Source organism: Trachypithecus francoisi, unplaced genomic scaffold, assembly GCF_009764315.1.
Source record: "Trachypithecus francoisi isolate TF-2019V2 unplaced genomic scaffold, Tfra_2.0 Lachesis_group16, whole genome shotgun sequence".
NCBI classification, from domain to species: Eukaryota; Metazoa; Chordata; class Mammalia; order Primates; family Cercopithecidae; genus Trachypithecus; species Trachypithecus francoisi.
In genome coordinates this window covers 54,500,637-54,510,009 of record NW_022681461.1, presented here as the reverse complement: position 1 = coordinate 54,510,009, position 9,373 = coordinate 54,500,637, and positions in this window count along the sequence as shown.

The following is a 9,373-nucleotide window of genomic DNA, read 5'->3' as shown; positions in this document are numbered from 1 at the left end:
GGCGATTCCTCAAGGATCTAGAACTAGAAGTACCATATGACCCAGCCATCCCATTACTGAGTATATACCCAAAGGATTATAAATCATGTTGCTATAAAGACACATGCACACGTATGTTCATTGTGGCACTATTCACAATAGCAAAGATTTGGAATCAACCCAAATGTCCATCAGTGACAGACTGGATTAAGAAAATGTGGCACATATACACCATGGAATACTCTGCAGCCATAAAAATGAATGAGTTCGTGTCCTTTGCAGGGACATGGATGCTCCTGGTTACTTAGGTAAACTTCTGCAGTCAGCTAGCATTTCTCCCTTGAAAACGAGTTTTTTCTCTTCTACCACATCATAAGGCTGCAAATTTTTCAAATCTTTATGGTCTGCTTCCTTTTGAATACTGTGCTGCTTAGAAATTTCTCCTGCCAGATACACTAAATCACCTCTCAAGTTTAAAGTTCCACAGAACTCTAGGGCAGGGACAAAATGCCACCAGCTCCTTTGCATAGCAAGAGTGACCTTTACTTTAGTTCCCAACAATTTCCTCATCTCCAACTGAGACTACCTCAGCCTGGACTTCACTCTCCATATTACTATCAGCATTTTGGTCACAGTCATTCAACAAGTCTCTAGGAAGTTCCAAACTTTCCCACATTTTCCTGTCTTCTTTTGAGCCCTCCAAACTGTTCCAATCTCTTCCTTTTATCTCATTCCCAAGTCACTTTCATATTTTTGGAAATCTTTACAGCAGCTCCCTGCTCTCTGCAGTACCAATTTTCTGTATTAGTCTACTCTTATGCTGCCCAAAGCTGGGTAATTTATAAAGGAAAGAGGTTTAATTGACTCACAGTTCCACATGTTTCTGGAGGCCTCAGGAAACTTACACTCATGGCAGAAGTGGAAGCAAACTTGTCCTTCTTTACATAATGGCAGGAAGAAGTGTTGAACAAAAGGGAAAAAGCCCTTTATAAAGCTGTCAGATCTCAGGAGAATGCACTCACTATCACAAAAAGAGGAGCATGGAGACAACCACCCCCATGACTAAACTACCTTTCACCAGGTCCCTCCCATGACATGTGTGGATTATGGGAACCACAATTCAAGATGAGATTTGGGTGGGAACACAGCCAAACCATCTCACTTACCACCTAGGGAGGAGTATATTTGATTCATGCCTTAACTTCTTATACATGAATGTTCATTGATGCTTATTTGTAATAGCCGAGAACTGGAAACAATCCAGTGGCCATTAGGTAACTGGATAAACAAATTGTGGCATATTTCCACAATGGAATACCAATCAACAATTTTTAAAATGACTGTTTATATACACAACATAGGTTAATCTCAAAATAATTATGAAGAGTGATAAGAGTTATATTCTCCTTTTTCACGAGATGGAGTCTCACTGTGACACCCAGGTTGGAGTGCAATGGCATGATCTTGGCTCACTATAACCTCCGCTTCCCAGGTTCAAGTGATTCTCCTGCCTTAGCCTCCCGAGTAGCTGGGACTACAGGACAACACCTTCATGCTCAGTTAATTTTTGTGTTTTTAGTAGAGACGAGGTTTCACCGTATTGGTGAGGCTAGTCTTGAACTCCTGACTTGAAGTGATCCACTCACCTTGGCCTCCAAAATTACTGGGATTACAGGTGTGTGCCACTATGCTCAGCAAAAGCCATATCAAAAAAGAGCCCATAGTGTATGATTCCATTTAAATAAAATTCTAGAAAAGGAAAAGTAATCTGTAGTGACAGAAATCAAATGAGAAGGTGCTTAAGAAAGTAGAAGCAGTCAAGGAGGGAATAGTTGGTAGTATTACAAAAGGCATGGGGAAACTTTTAGGGATAAATGTATTTATCTTGACTCTAGTGATAGCATTATTGGCATATATTGGAAAACATAAAATTGTACATGTTAAATATGCCAATTTATTCACATCAATTATACACTAAGAAAGCTGTTTTTTAAAAAAGGTAAACTACAACATACAAGAGTAGGGAACCCAGTGAAAAGTACCAAAATACTATGGTGATTTCATTAGAGTCTTCTCAGACTGGCTTATGATCATTGTATTTATAATACTTAATATCATTGACTTGTCTGTTTCTCCACCGATCCAGTCAAGTTTCATATCATGTGAAAAGTTTTCTTCTTATTTAGTATATTTCTGAGCATTTTTATGTATTTTATTGCTAATTTGAATATAATGTTTCCTAAGGCAGTTTCCATCTGATTATATAAACTGACAATGTTTAAATTTGCCATTTTGCTGGAATTTTACATACATTCTGATATTTTTTCAGTGGACTGTCTTGGTTTTCAGGGACAGCTACTTAAAATGTTTACGTTCTAATAGTTTAATAAGTATTTTTATTAAAATATGAATAGAGGTGTTTCAGTCATTGTTGTTCTGCCAAAGTTTGGCTAAAATTTCTTTGCTGTTTTTCACATCATATTTACCTATAGAAAAGCTATAAGAAAGAAAATATATTTGCCCTATATGATAAATATCTATGATATTCTACATTACTTTTTAAGATCAAGTCTCTTGCATTCCTACATATACCTGTGTTAGATGAAAATTATAACATAAAGATCCTTGCATTAAAGCTGTGAAATTTTCAATGCTACTTTCAAAAAGCAATGCATTGATTTTTTTAAAATTTGAAATAACTTTCTCTGTTTATCATTTACTTTTTAAATTACAGTCTACTGTGTCCAACAAAAAAGTTTGGCTAGAAATTGTTTTTTAAGGAAATAATAAATCAAACTATATCTATTTAGCTAGTATGAACATTTTCAAGGCACTTTTGCACATATTTATCTATTTTTTTTCCTAAAGAATATTCCTGTTTTGTGGGTCAAAGGTAACAAGATCTAAAACTGTAATGCTGTTAAAATGAGGAACTTCCAATTCTGAATTACATGTTATCTCCACTAATCTCTAGAAATGGCAGAAGTTTAGTGTCTGTCCTCAAGTCAACTGCCTAATCTTAAACCCACCTCTGGTTATGTAACTTCGGGCAAGTTTTCCAACCTGATCAACCATGTGTTTATTTTCTCTCTAATAGTCATTATCATAGGATCTTCCTCGTAGGAGTACAATGAGGAGGAAATGAGATAAGGCACACAAAGCTTTTAGCCTACGGCCTAGGATATGGTGTGTGTTAGTAATTATTATATATTTTACTATCATATTTTAAATGTATGGACAGTAATAATCATTGTGTAAGTTCTGAGTAAAATATGAGAATAATGCAATGATAAATGCGTTCTTCATCTGCCCAGCTACAGTTTGTTATTTTTTTTTCTGGTGATCTTAGCAAGCATGTGAATAATTTAAATGTATGATAAATTTAATACAAGATTAACATTAATAGATAATATGAAATAAATTTTATTTGTTGTTGCACAAAGCTTTTTAAAAAAAACTATTCAGCATTTTATTGATTTTAGTAAACATTACTAAAATAGCAAAATTCCATCAGTTCAATGAGAACTTAAAATAGAATTGAAGGATATTATAATGTATTAAGAGAGAGACTATTGCAAAAGCCAGTGAAATCTGTTATATAATTATGACACACATACCTAAAGCTACACTCCCCTCTGCCCCCCCCCCACACACTAAAAACACAAAAAGGTAAAGTTATGTGTTTGATGTTTGAATTTTAGTAACTCAGATAATCTTTCAGAACCCTGCATTGAGAGGCAGACTGGCCAACTGAGCCTCAATTGCTTCATCAGGGAACGAAGGCAAATATTACCTCTTTTACGTAAGAGTTTTAAATTTGGCTTAAAACATAATTGCTGATGTACATACACATGTCCTTAGTCTTCTTTCTTACCTTTTTGAAGGCTCTAGCTCCACGCCTGCCTATTCACCAAGTACAAGCAACTGGTGCAAGACTACCTAGCATATTGCAACTGAAGATTAAATTACCACAAAACTTTTAACTATTTCTCCAGAAGATTGTGTATTTCTTTATAGGTAGATACAGCAAGGAACCCTAGGGTTTGGTGGTAGGGAAACTAGAGAAAACCCTTGGAAAAAATGTGCAGAATACTAATTTGGTAGTTCCACAATTAGGCATAGAATTCAAAACAATAATTGACACCGTGACTTGACAGATTTCAGGTTTTAACTCGAAGAGAAGCATGACATGATGAATTCTGCAGACTGATGACTGCATCCACCTTGGAGAGTAGGGGGTGGGCAGGGGGGATGGAGAGAAGGAGAAGAAAGCATAGGGAAAAGGCAAAGAAGTAGAGATTGAAATATCTCAAGGACTCTGAAGTCAATATTGTTCCTGAGCTCAATAAAGTGATGGCAAAATTCTTCCAGGCTTTCTTTAATGCAGTGAAATATTCTGAATCTCAATCTTCCCAATTGTTGCCGGTATCTGATATGACAAGGAACTGGGGACAGATTTCTTTGCTCAAGGCTGCATCTCTCAAAATTATGCCATATTAGAGAGAGAAAAATGTCAGATTATGACACTTTGTAAAATGTCATTCTCTAAAACTAATAGAGGTTACCCATTTTGATATTTCTCTAGGTTTGGCTTTCCAAATAAGCCAATAATAAACATTTAGCATCAAGCTCCTTACCTCTAACACCATCTAAGCTCTCATCACCACATATAAAATAGCAGCCCTCTTACCCACAAGTCTATCTCGATTGTGCTGCTTGGTATTCTTCCTGGCACTTATCACTAGACATATTCTGCAATAGTTTGGTTCAATTTCTGTCTTCCCACAATAAAAGGAGAGCTTCTTAAGAGCATGACTATTTATTTTGTTACTTTTCTTCATTCCAGTCCCCAGATGTACATCTGATGGACAGTAAAAGTAGGCATTCAATAGGCATCTAGACGTTAATTAACACTTTCATGCAATAGGAGAAAATGACCCCAATCTTTCTCTCTATAATAAAGCAATTCCTTTATCATCTCCATCTTTCCTCTAAAGTGAGATAATTCTACTAAGGAATCATTGTAGTATAAAGTAGAATAAAGCTAAGAGCAATGATAATACTTAGGAAAAGTTGTTAAATAATCCAAACTTCACAGTTAAATTGTATAACTCCCTATCAGTATCCACATTCAAATCATGAAAAGAATTTATAATTTCAGAAGAAAAGATTGAAAAAAATCTAGTCATCCTGTTTCCTTTTTATAGGATCTGGAATACCCAAATATTTATAACAGAAAAACTGGATAACTTATTGGCTCCATCATTCTTACCTGAATAAATGAGATTATGCAGAGACAATGACTATAACTATTCTAAGAATATTCTTGTATTTTTAAAGATGTATTTTCTAAAATTAGTCATACTGGTAAAGCACCAGCAAGAAGAACAGTTATATTTTTCCTCCATTTTTCCTTTCCCAGCAAATACCAGAGAGAACAAAAAGGTCAATTTGTCTCGTAAAAAGCTATAGGTTTGCAAGAAGGAAGAATTATTTTAGTGACATCAGTCCCATTTTGCTTTTCACAGAAGTGTCACATTCAAAACCAGAATCTGTCCTTTGTCAGGGCAGTGGAATTTAACATGTGCAGCTCCATTAGCATTAGTGGGTGTTCCTCATGCATCGATCCCTCAGCTGTCAATGGCAGAGCCTACCAATAGTAGACACTTGTTGAACAGCCAGGAGGATTGTGCCGAAGTTGTCTGCTACGGCATAAATGATACCCTTTCCTTTCTCTCCTTTGTACTCAGAAAGTCAAGGGCTGGAATCAAGTCTTATTGCAAAATACATGGAGCAGCAGAATCTGAACCCACCTGATCTCTCCCAAGACACATTATCCAGAACATTTGGCAGAGTTCTGTCAGTACTTCTATAAACATTAAGTTCCCAAATCATATAAGTTTCTGGCTGCATGGAGCTTAGTAATGACCTTTTGCCAAAGAGTCTCTAAGGTTTGTCCTTGATGCCATCTTTGAGTATATAAATATTAAATATTACTGTTTCAGATTTTTCTTGAGCTCTTTTGTTCAAACAAACATACAAAAAATGCCACCTGTTATTAGAGAGAGCTACGTCATATGAAGGTACTATATAGAAAGAGATAAATTCTATTTTCAGAAGCTACTAACAATAACAAGAAAACCAAAACATGGCATTAAAATTATGTTTCTGATATTAATCTTTTGAGGCTAAGTTTACAAAAAAAAAAAAAAAAAACGTGATCCATATATAAAAAAACTTTAGGAGATGTATGCCACTAAAGGAAACAAAGATATGTATGATCTCTACCTTGTTTACAAAAACCGTATTGTAATTAACTATCCCTACATGAGGTGTCCGCCAGACAAACCTTATTCATTCAAGAAATGTTAAACACGCAAATTTTTTAGCACATGTATATGTAATATTCACTTTACTACATATTGCAATGTACTTTAAGCTTTTATATTAACATATATATTCACAAGAGAAGGTACATGTCAGTATTAAAAGATTTAAGACCTAAGTTAAAATTCCTGACCCTGTAATGTATGAGCTGTGTGACCTTGGGAAATTAACAAACCTTACTGCATCAGCTTTTTCACTTGTAAAACGGGAATAATAGTTCTATTAAAACTTCATATTTCAATGTCTATCATTAAAAACCCTTCATATAGTAAACATATTAGCATTCATTATTAGTCTTCATATAACACATTAGAAATAAATTGTTGAATGTTTCGGAGGGAATAGTACATAGTGTGTTTTGCATATGTGTATATATATGTGTGTATCTCTCTAAATATATATAGAGACACACACATACATATACAGCAAAAAAGATATGTGTATGCATCTATACTCATACATACATAAGCATGTACATAAGCAAGTACCATGACAACTTCTTTTTAAAATATTTTAAAATTCCATTATATAATAGGACCAGGAATATAAAATATATTGAAAAATTACAGATATGTAAGTAAAAATCGCAATTACTCTTTCAACAGCTAAATTGCACAGAAAAAATATTGAAAGTAGAAAAAGACTTTTTTACAATAATTTTAAAGAGTTTTTCATTCTACAACTAAGAAACATCACTGAGGATTATTAAAGATATATCTTATCCTCACTTATTTTCTTCTACTCGTGAGTATTCTAGAAGACTTCAACATTGCTTTCTAGCAGCAACTTTCAAAGAGAAAAAATTCTGCTAAAACACCACTCCATGTAATTTCTCACTTTGTAAATCAGCCATTGAGCTCTTCATAATTCTTTACCCTAAAACTATTTTCTATTTTCAACCCCCATCCTGGTAGGTATTTCATTCAAAGCCAATATGCTCCAGCACTGATGTCCTAGGGAGCAAAATCATGAAAACCATGACTTCCCAAGATGGCTTGAACTAAGAGTACCAAAGTGCAAAATACGCTTGTGCACTTAAACCTCAAGACTGAAGCCTGCAATCCCGATGATAGAACTGGTCACTGTGTAATTAACTCAGTGTTGGTTGATTTCCTGTATTTGTCTTTCAACAGAAAGGGATATAATGCAATAGCTTGAAAAATGAAAAGACCTTCTCATTTACACATGAAAAACCATCTTATGTGGTAGCTCCATGGGGCTGTCTGCAGAGCTCTGTATATACATTGAATTCAAGGGCTTAGATCTCTCTGCACCTGCTGCGTCACTACAGACCCCTACTAGTTTGAAGCCTGTTAGAGCACGAGACTTTTCAGGCTGTGTCTACAGGACGCCAATACAGCTGGTCAATTCAATTCATTTGATGAAGGGAAAAAAAAAAAGATTCACACTAGTAAGGAGAATACTCATCAAGCCATTTCTTTAGTGTTGTGTAGATAAATAAACAGGTTACCTTCACTTTCCATTTTGCCACCTGTTCTGTGGGGTGTATAGACCCAGCTCCAGGCTCGCCATTTGTTTTAATCACACTAAATGCAGCATTGAATCAAGTTTCCAATCAGGGAGCTGCCATCTGTTCAACTCTGGAGAAGAGATTTAGAAGATGCTACCCAGTTGCAACCCCACAGGGGCCTGAGGCAGCTTTTCCCAATGAAAAATATAGTGCTAGTTACTGTTTGTGAGACTGCCCTTAAGAGACAAAGTATTGTGTGTATTACTATATAAAGAGATTTATGTTACTGACCAGTTGTTTATAACGGGGATGTAGTGTTACTGAGCTGATAAAAGGACAGTAACCATTATCCAGTTAATAGAGTTATTAACTAGAGCTAAATTGGTTCAATAATCTGAAAGCAAGAGGGAGTAGCTTAGAAATTCTTTGACCACCCACATACTGCCAAAGACTTTAAAGGTAGTCACCTAAATGGTCTAAAGAAAAGCAGAAATCACCAATGATACAACACACAGCCTATTTACATTTTATGTGTTGATTTGTCTGTGATTCACTTAGAGTATAAATCTCTCTTGGAAGATGTCTTCTCAGTAGCATCATTATCAGCTACTGCTAGCAGGAAAGTTACCCTTGAAGGCTAACACATTAACAAAAATGTTTCATTATTTAATATAAAGGGTAAATATATATTATCTATGCTTCATAAATTGTATTATAGAAAGTTATTTAATATTTGTGTAATATAAGTATGTATTTTACTATATGTTTAAATTTTATGTTAGTAATATTTTCTACAAGAACCTATGTTCAAACGTTAACTATTTTGTTTTCAAGAAATCAGGTCTTTTAAGTCTTCCTATATATGCTTTTGTTTCTACTTACGTTGGAGAGAAAATAAATCAACAGTGAATATTAGAATCATTTAACAGTAAACTTACAGTTTGACTGAGTGGTTAACAATATAGTCCCATAGTCATGGCAATGAAAACAGAATAGGAAGTTGCAGGAAGGTAGTTCATTCCAAGGGATAGAAAGCTACATTAAATTAGTAAGACTTCCAAAGGTCAGTAAATGGCCAAATTCTCTTCATAGTTACAATATTCAGAGAAACATTATGCTCTAGAATTATGCATCGGAGGACTACAATTGGTGAAAGTCATGAGTTGCCATAAATTAGCTTTCAAAGTATAGTCTCCTTCATTTTGTTTTAAAGATACCATGTCAAAACAAAAAAATTTCACTTTCAATTTGAAGCAAGTTTGATTAGAAAGGGAGAGAGAGACAGAGACAGGCAGAGAGACAGAGAGACAGCACACATACACGGGCATTGGTTAGTTGGTATCCGTAACAAAGCACCAAAAAGGAAAAAATAATAATAAATGTACTTAAGTAGCAATTTAAGAGATTTAACTGAGATATAACAAAGAAATTCTTAGCAGTGGGAAATTTTTAAGTGTTAGAATATGTCATATAGGGAAGAATGAATTTTCTTATAAAAAGCAGATTTTAATTTGTCTAGAATATTTAAGTACAGTT